Source organism: Penaeus vannamei, chromosome 11 (assembly GCF_042767895.1).
Source record: "Penaeus vannamei isolate JL-2024 chromosome 11, ASM4276789v1, whole genome shotgun sequence".
Taxonomy (NCBI): Eukaryota; Metazoa; Arthropoda; class Malacostraca; order Decapoda; family Penaeidae; genus Penaeus; species Penaeus vannamei.
The window spans coordinates 32,348,329-32,358,328 of record NC_091559.1 but is presented as its reverse complement, the minus strand read 5'-3'; the positions used below and the strand labels follow the sequence as shown (position 1 = coordinate 32,358,328).

Genomic DNA, 10,000 nt, shown 5'->3' with positions numbered 1-10,000 from the left:
AATTGATTTGTTTATTTAAAATCCAGCCCAAGACTTTTATTCGTAATTTAGCTTTTTTTCATTGGCTTCACTGGATAGCTGCCATATCAAGCTCTAATCCCAGGTGAAAAAAATATATTAGATATAAAATCAAAATTATATACCGAAAACGATTCTTTTGCTGTAGTAATGTTTTAGGTCATGCAGGAGCTAAAAATATGCATTTCGACTTGTAATCTAAGGCATAGCATTTATATTCTATATTTTTGAGGCAAAATTAACATTATTGTTTTATAATTGTACTACTAATCGTATATTTATTTTAATGAATTTCATAATGGATTTCGATGCTTTGTGCTCACGGGCAAACGCTGCAGTTGCGCTGGATCTTTATCTTATTATTTTCCTTTTTGTTTATTTTTATTTATTTATTCATTTTTTATCATTTTTTTCTTTTCTTTTTGGCTCAGATATACCAGTGTATAAAACAGTCCCCTTGATTTATTATTATACATCATGATCCCGGTTCTTGTATCCTGGAACACCGAAAAACAATGTTTAGTTATACCAAAGTGTTTCCTTACAATTCACCGACCCCTAATTATGGGAAATTGGTAATTCGAGGCTGAGGATGAAGCTCTGGTCATTTCGGCGCCTCTTGCTTCCGTGGCTTCTTCTACCTTTGCCTTTGGGATAGCATGGGTAGCTCGCGTGCATGTCTTTCTCTTTCTCTTTCATTCTCTCTCTCTCTCTCTCTCTCTCTCTCTCTCTCTCTCTCTCTCTCTCTCTCTCTCTCTCTCTCTCTCTCTCTCTCTCTCTCTCTCTCTCTCTCTCCTTCACCTCCCTTTCCTCCTCCTCCTCCTCCACCTCCCTTTCCTCCTCCACCTCCCTTTCCTCCTCCTCCTCCTTCTCAGAGAGAGAAAGAGAGAGAGAGAGAGAGAGAGAGAGAGAGAGAGAGAGAGAGAGAGAGAGAGAGAGAGAGAGAGAGAGAGAGAGAGAGAGAGAGAGAGAGAGAGAGAGAGAGAGAGAGAGAGAGCAGGTGACTGAAAAATAAAAAGACCCATTTATGCATCAGTTAAAGGGTGGTAATGGTTTGCCATAGAAAAAGACAAAAGGGGCCATATCATTAATTCATAAAAAATATATGAATAATATTTCCAAAAGACAAGTGGCCTTTTGAATAATATAAAGCACAAATTAGATCTGGAATGGGCTGCAGGCCGATTAAACGGTCCTGCTCTTAATTAAATTATTCATTCCAAGATGCATATACAACGGAAGAAAATGGCTCACAATTCTCAATGTTCCTTTTACACCGATACTTATTTAGAGATACACAAATTGTGGAGGAACGCAGGTACTTCAGAAATACATGACGAATTACAAGAGGCTTTTGGAAGCGTGTGGCCATTCAAAACAAAGTGGATGAATTCCAAAAAAGAATATATAAAATACTTGAAAATATGAAAGGCTTTCCTTATTTATCTGTACACACATAGAATGTATAAGCCTTTTTATATAATTTCTGAAACCCCTGACTGATACGTTTGCCCTTTAGGCGCATATTATTGGAACCTGCTGAAACCTTTTTCGTTTGTGTCAAAGTGTATGCATCTACCTTGATACACAGTAGTACACCCTGGACAGCCAATCAGAGCATTATAGTTTTTATATATTCACATAGCCACAAATAAAGATTCATATTTCCATTAATTATGAATCGCATCGTTTCATTATACAAAACATAAAATTGCACAGAATATTTCTATACTTTTTTTAGCAGCACAACAAATACTTCGCTCGATATGGGTAAAATTTAATGTCAATCATGGCAGTCGCTGAAACATGGTAAGAATTTCCAACGTGGCTGAATCATTTAACGTGGTATTGACCTCGGTGGGATGAATGTCTTCAAGATCATTCTGTGCATATATGGTATAACCTTTCAAGTTCAAAAATATCAGAGAAAAGGCAGTGTAATTGTTGATATAATTTCATCAATAACATGTCGGACACGGAGCTCACTCGCGGTGGATATGATTGAGGAAATAATGTCAGAATATTATAGACATCAGTTTTAAAACAAGAACAAAGCTTGACATTGCAACAATTCATACTTTTGACAACTGTGCCTGAGCAATGCTTGCCATCTACAGTGTAATGAGTGAAGACTTTTTATATTTGGGAAGTAAAACTATGGTATGTATATAATTATGTTTAGAATACAAACGTCAATAATAGAACATACGAAAGCCACAAACTGATTTATATTTGCTATGAAAATAGGAATACAATAGGCCTTTTTTCCGGTGCCAAGAAACTGTCTAATACACTACAGTGTCGTTTTTTTCATTTGTGACACATCTCTGGGCCGATCGCGACAGCAACGTGCCGATGCTTCTACGCTGTTGCCACAGGTGCGGCTCCACCCCCATTCCTAGGAATTGTACTCGAGTTGACGAATCTGATTTTGGTTTACTGTTGTAACATTAGGAAATAACAATAAATACAAGTTGTTAGTTATCAACATCTTCAAATTACAAATCAAACGACGGAAAACTATCGAAATCAGTTGAAAATGCGCGGTCCCTAAGCGCCTCCCATCATACTTCTTCATTCGTCCATCGATAATGGTTTCAGTCACACTTCTTTAAATATTTTGAAAATGACACTATTCATTGATTGATATCAACTACATTCAAAAGGATATAAAAGTTTACGTGTGCATATTCAATTATACATACATAATAAGTAAAATGATTATGTAAAACCTAATATAGATTTTCATAATATTCTTTTAACCATTCGAACACATTATGTAAATAAAACATGAGATACTTCCCCGTCTATTATTCGTCACGGAACACTCTTCGAGGCCTGAATATTGCCCAAGATTAAAGCATAAATGATATAAGAAAAGCAGGAACAAGCCTTGCATAACATATCGCATAAAAATGTACACATACAAAAGATAAACCTGAACCTCGATCTTCTTAGCCGTAGCCCTATTAATACGAAAGCATATAAACCTTAAACTCTATATTGTTATATATGGTAGTAGTGTATATTTTTGATATTTTATTTCTGCATATATATATATATATATATATATATATATATATATATATATATATATATATATATAATGCATATATATATATATACCTATACATACATAAATGCATATATATATATATATATATATATATATATATATATATATATATATATATATATATATATATATATATATGTATATATATGTATCACACACACACACACACACACACACACACACACACACATATATATATATATATATATATATATATATATATATATATATATATATATATATATATATATATATATATGCACGTGTGTATACATATGTGTTTAAGTATATATGTGTGTGTGTGTGTGTGTACTGTATATATAGGTATGCATGTATGTACACATTTCTGTATGTATATATATAATATATATACATATGAGCACACATACACGCGCGCGCGCGAGTAAATACTTTTAGACTAGTACCTAGTGCAATGGTTAATGGTTAATGGTTAAGATAAATGTGCTAGACATCTAAGGTCATATAGCACTATAGGAAAGTATAGTAAAGAGGGATGTCAGGTGACAGTTGTAATGTGTCAACTATCTAGAATATTGTTGAGAGGTTGAGGATGAGGGAAAAGATTATGTTGGTTTAGGTAAGGGAGTTAGATCAAGTGAAGGATATTTATGTGTCTGAGGAAGGAGAACAGGTTGTCGAGGCAGAAACTGTGAGATTCTGTAAGGATGTCTGATATGTTGGGAGGTCGGTGAAGGGAGGATAGGTGTGGAAAAGCAGAGGTACGTGCTGTATTAAAACGTGGACAGGACAAGAGAATGTGTGGGACTGAAATAGGGATGTTACACAGAGGACATAGGGGCGGGTCTGAGCGTGACATCAGATAGGCATGTGTTAGGCGAGTGTGGCCAATACGTAATCGTGCGAGGGCAGTCTCCCAACGTCTGTTCTTGTGAAATGGAGCTGACCAAGAGGAGATTGATGGTTTTACGGTATGTAATTTATTGTTGTGGAGTCTTGACCAAAAAGATTGCCATCGGGTATACAAGAAAGTCTTAAAGTGGGGGTAGTAATCTGTAGCTGGAATATGTGAGAAGCGTTGTTGAGGTGATGAGGACATTGCGGCATATCGTGCAAGAGTATCTGCCTGTTCATTGCCAGGGATTCCAACATGGCTGGGTACCCAGCAAAATCTGACAGATTTGTGACGTGTGGATAGATAGAGCAACCAGTTCTGGATCTTACAGACAAGGGGATTGGTCGAGTGCATTGACTTTATGAGGGTTAAAGAATTACGGGAGTCAGTAAAAATAGTAAAAGAGGAAGAGGTGGATGAATATATGCGTCTTAAGGCAAAAAGGAGTGCATATAGTTCTGTAGTAAGGACACTAGATTCAGGAGGGAGGGTGTATTTGAAAGTGCAATTTGGGAATGTTACTGCGAATCCAGCTCCTGAGATGGATTTGGAACCGTCAGTGTAAACATGAATGCTGGAGGAATGAATGGAGACATGGTCAAGGAAATGAGGGAGAAGGATAGAGGGGGGAATATCTGATTTTGGTGGGTCAGGGAAAACTGAGGAGCAAATACAGGGGTTAGGTATAAGCCATGGAGGAATGGAATGGACAGACAGTGGGAGAGGTCGGAGATGAGGGAAGGGGGAATGGGAGAGGAGGGTATCCATGCGTACGGGGAGAGGAGTTGGTAAACGTGGAGAAGAGGTAAAGGTATGAAGTAAGGATTGTGGAATAGTTAGTTTGGTAAGGGAAAATTGGTGAAATCGAGCATAGCATCGGAGAGAGAGAAGGGCTCGACGTCGAGAGAGGGACGGCATGCCTGATTCAGTATATAGGCTCTCAACTGGAGAGGAGCGGAAGGCGCCTAGGGCTAAGCGGAGACCGCTGTGGTGGACTGTATCTAGGTGAGCAAGAAGAGAGGTTGAGGCAGAGGAGTAGATATGGCATCCATAATCTAGAGTGGAGAGAATCAAAGTAACATGAAGATGGAGGAGAGTTTTGCGATCTGAGCCCCAGGAGATATGTGAAAGCGTTTGTAAGATTCGGAGGCGACGTTGAGCTTTTTCTTTGATATACAAGATATGGTCTCGCCAGGACAACTTGGAATCAAATATAACGCCTAGGAATTTGCCAGAAGACCGGTATTGGAGTGGAGCATTATATAAGAAGAGTGGGGGTTTGGGGACCGTACGTAAGCGAGAGAAAAGGATGGGGAAAGATTTAGAGGTAGAGAAGCGAAAGCCATGGTTGGTGGCCCAAGAAGTTACTGATGTTATTGCAGACTGAAGGAATTGACAGAGATCTGGTATGGATGTGCCAGATGCATAGATGGTTAAGTCATCAACATATAGTGATGCTCTGGCTCCTGGTGGTAGGACTGAGACTATGTCATTTACAGCAAGAAGAAATAAAGTGGTACTAAGCACACTTCCTTGTGGGACTCCTTCGAATTGAGGAAAGGATGATGAAGTGGAAGAGGCAATCTTGACCTGGAAAGTACGTTTAGAAAGGAAGGATTTAATGAAAACACCCATGTTTCCACGTAAACCTAGGGAGGACAATTGTTGGAGGATATGGTATCGCCATGTGGTGTCATATGCTTTTTCTAGATCAAAGAAAATGGCTAATACGGATTCATGGCGTGCAAATGCCGATGTAATGTATGTCTCAAAATGGGCAAGTGGGTCTGCTGTACTTCGGGCACGTCGGAAACCAAACTGGGAAGGGGAAAGGAGATTATGAGACTCTAGGTACCACATTAAACGGAAGTTAACCATTCGTTCTAGTAGTTTACACAAGCAGCTAGTTAGAGCTATGGGGCGGTAATCTTGGGGTAGGGTACCTGATTTATTGGGTTTTAAGAAAGGTAGGATGAGAGCATCTCGCCAATGAGAAGGAAAATTTCCTGTCGTCCATATGTGGTTGAAAATAGTTAAAAGGAAGGATAGAGAGGAAGATGGGAGGTGTCGGAGCATACGATAGTGAATGCCATCAGGGCCTTCATGAGTGTTGCGGCACGACTGTAATGCAGCGTTGAGTTCAGAAGAAGAAAAAGGGGCATTATAGGACTCATCAGAGGATAGGGTGAAGGTAATAGGGGTGCGCTCCTTGATGGTTTTAATGGAAGAAAAGTGTGGGGAAAGGTGAGAGCCACTACTGACCTGGCTGAAATAGTTGCCCAGTTCATTAGCTACTTCTATAGGCTCAGAGATGAGAATATCTCGAATATGGAGGACGGGTGCAGGATGGGGGGGATGTTTGCCTGATAGTTTATGGATCCGTCGCCAAACAGCTGAAATAGATGTAGAAGATGTAATTGAGGAAACATAATTTTGCCAGCTATTTGTTTTGCTGTCTTTAATTGTACGGCGAAGATGGGCAGATGCTCTTTTAAAGGAAATAAGGGCTGATAGCTGGTGAGGGGTGCCTCGTTTGTAGCGATAGCTGTTCCAGGCTGCTCGTTTTAAGCGGAGCGCTTTGGAGCAATCAGAATTCCACCATGGAACACATTTAGAAGTATAGGGTCTTGAAGTTCGAGGAATGGCTGTATAGGCAGCTCTTAGGATCGTTGTTGTAAAACAATGTAGCATATCTGAAATGGACAGTAAGGGGGGTGGAGGGATAGGTATAGTAGAGAGTGAAGTGAAAGTATGCCAGTCAGCTCTATCGAAGCACCAGCGTGGAGGATTAGGAAGTGGTACATATGAAGTAGTAGAAAGAAGTATTGGGAAGTGGTCACTATAGGGGAAGTGGTCTAGAACTGACCAATGGAAATCTAGATGTAAAGTAGGAGAGCATAGAGAGAGGTCAAGGCATGAAAAGGATTGTGTGCGCATGTCAAAGTGTGTGGGGCGATCTGAATTAAGAATAATTAGGTTATTTGTGAAGAGGAAACGTTCTAGAGATCGGCCTCGGGAGTTGGTGGTAGAGTCACCCCACAGAGTGTGGCGGCAGTTGAAATCACCAACTATGAGGAAAGGTGGTTGGAGTTGGGAAATTAGAGTGTCAAAGGCAGTAAAGTCAATGGGATGGGATGGGGAGAAGTAGACTGAAATCACTGTGATCCAGCGGCGAAGAAAGATGCGAATAGCTGTGCACGGGACCGAAGTTTGTATGGGAGGTATGACATAAGGTGTTTTATGATGGATAAGTATAGACGAGACATAAAGGGAGTGTGGGGAAGAGATAAAATGGTAATTAGGAATTGGAATAGGAGGGTGTGTGAGGAAAGTTTCTTGGAGGCAGATAATAGATGGATTATAAGAAGCAAGGATATGACGTAGGTCTGATCTATGAGAGCGGAAACCGCGAATATTCCAATGTAGGAGAGCTATACCCTAGTTGATTTATGAATGATAACACATTCACGTGTTGGGGAATTTGAAGGGGAAGGAGCTAGGGGGTGTAAAGGAGGGATATTAGGAGGTAGGGAGTCTGGAGAAGGGCATTGTTGTGCCATGAGTGATTCTCGTGTGTATCCTGGAGGGAGTGCAAAGGATAGAGGGGATGGAGGGAGGGAGAATGTGCCTATAGTTGGGGTTGAAGGGGGTGGGTTGTGTTGGGAGGGAGTAGATGTGTGGGGAGTGCTAGTGTTAGGAGGATGAATATCAGAAGGATGGATAGTTGGAGTTGAAGGGGATGTGTTGTCTTGGGAGGGATTAGGAGGAAAGGGTGTAGGGGTGTTGTGAGTAAGAGGGGGATGCATATCAGAAGGATGGGTATTGGGAGGATGGATATCAGTGGTGGTTGGGATTGAGGGGGTTAGGTTGTGTTGGGAGGGAGTAGGAGGAAGGGGTGTAGGGGGAATATTAGTAGGAGGGTTATGAATATCGGCAACCACTTCAAGTGTGGAAGGAGCATGAATTATGGGATTTTGTGTCTCAAGCATATAGCTTTGAATGTCATCCATTGTTTCTGCAGTGGAGTTTGTTGGAGAGTTTTGTGAGAAGGTAATTGTTTCTGCAATGGAATTGGTTGGAGAGTTTTGTGGAATAAAGGTTTTCTTATGAGGGGGGGAAGAGGAGACTGGTGTCTCAGGAACAAAGGTATAGGTAGGTGGAGGTGATTGTGCTGTAGGGGAAGAAGGGTTAGAACATTTAGTCTGTCTACTGCGGGTAGTGCAGGGAGGGAGAGGGGTTGGTGTTGGGGCTGTAGTTGAGATAGGAGCTGTGGTTGAGATTGGGGTGTCTGGGTTTAGAGTGGCAAAGGAATTGGTCTGAGGGATGTAGAATGTAGAAGTGGAAATGGGGACATTTTTGGGTGGAGGGGGAAGGGCTGAGCGAACGATGTTGCTAGAATATGGAGTATGAGAGAAACCTTGTCGACGTGCTTCCTGTCTGGCTTCACGTAAAGTGAGACCATTTTTGTATCTGAGAGTTGCTACCTCAGATTCAAATTTGTAAGTGGGACAGCCTCTATAAAATACATTATGGGGGCCGCCGCAGTTAGCACATGTTCGTGTTTGTGCTGAGCAGTTTGATCGATTATGACCAGGTTGGGCACATATGGGGCATCGGTCTGTGGAACGGCAATGTTTGGCAGGATGTCCAAAGCGCCAACAGTTTTGACATTGACGTGGAGGGGGTTGGTATGGTCGAACAGGGAGGGATTGTCCACCAATGTAGATACGTAAGGGAAGGTCATGTGTACAGAAGGTAATTTTGGCAATATTGGTTGGATTCTTTCGTTGACCTTTAGGAGGAATGGTGTAGCAATGTACTGATTTCACATCTTGGTCTTTGAGGCATCCTAATAAGTCTTCTCCACAGTCTGACCAATCTTTGGTATCGACTGGGCAGTTTGCTGGGGAGAGAGAGACAGTTCCGGTACAGGTATTAAGGGTTGCATGAGGTTCTGCAGGAATGGGGTTGCCAGAATGATCAGTTAAATTTGACAGTGCTATAGATTCAGTTTCTGATCTGACTGTTACCAGACGGGAGCGATCGCGTCTGGTATAGAAAGGGACTCTACCTACTTGTTTTTGGAGGCATTGTTGAAAGAGAAGAGTGTTGCCTGAGTAAGGAGCTGTAGCAGGGATCACGAAAAATCGGTCCCATTTAGCTGGGCTAAACAGAGTATTTAAGATATCTGTAGGGTTGGTGGTGGTGGATAGTCGGGGACGTGTGGAAGAGGGAGTATTACGGAATGATGGAGAATAAGGTTGCAAGGTAGTAATAAGGGAGGATTGGTTGTTTGATGAAGGTTGCAGGGGTGGAGTTGAATTTGAGGAAGTTGGGTGGGTAGGAATGTCTTCTGGAGATTGATTCTCTGCTTGGGTGGGTAATGCACTAGTAGGCATTGAGGAGTGGGCAGTAGTTTCAGTGTTCGGAGCCGTGGTCAAAGGAGAGCCTGGGTTGGGGCTATTTGATAAAGGGGCTAGCCTCATAGCCTCTAATAAAGGGATTACATTCTCATTACTGGTCATGGGGAACCTGGATTATGTAAATAGGCCTATTCGGTCCACCTCCTTTCGCTACTGAAGGTAAGGGCTAGATTAGTCAGGAGTACCGTGCCCATAGTTCCCGCAGGCCGTTCAGGACTGGCACTAGGTCAGCCTTTCATCCTCTCAGCACGGCTCTCACACCTTAGGAAGTAGATAGCAGAAGGGGATGGAGAAGAGACGGAAACAAAAGCTGGAGAAAAAAAAAGACCATGCAAAATTAGTTGAGTCGAGGGCTGAGGCCCTAGGCAGGGGAGATCCCTGTATTGGGTCTCAGTCTTCGTCTCCTAAGCCCCCCCACGACAACAACGGGCAAGGGATTGGGGGGGGACCTAGTGCAATAATATCCTCATTAACATCATCAAAGTTACTGATATTGCACCATACAGTGTAACAACAACTTTGAACTTCCCATTTTCTTCCAGTTTTAGAATGGGCAGAGGTGCTCCGCGCGCTCATCAGCCAGGTGCAGTTGCTTATATATGACTCCGC

At 41.7% G+C, this 10,000-nt stretch overlaps 1 protein-coding gene across 2 annotated transcripts in view; it reads left to right on the top strand.

Annotated features, from left to right (window-relative positions):
* Window positions 1–546, top strand: part of LOC113810341 (carbohydrate sulfotransferase 1) — a 19,505-nt gene extending 18,959 nt beyond the window's left edge. For both annotated transcript variants that reach the window (XM_027362026.2, XM_027362028.2), the window contains exon 6: window positions 1–546. This exon is cut by the window's left edge and continues 1,194 nt beyond it. The gene's annotated coding sequence lies outside the window, so the exon portion shown is untranslated.
* Window positions 547–10,000: the final 9,454 nt, after the last annotated feature.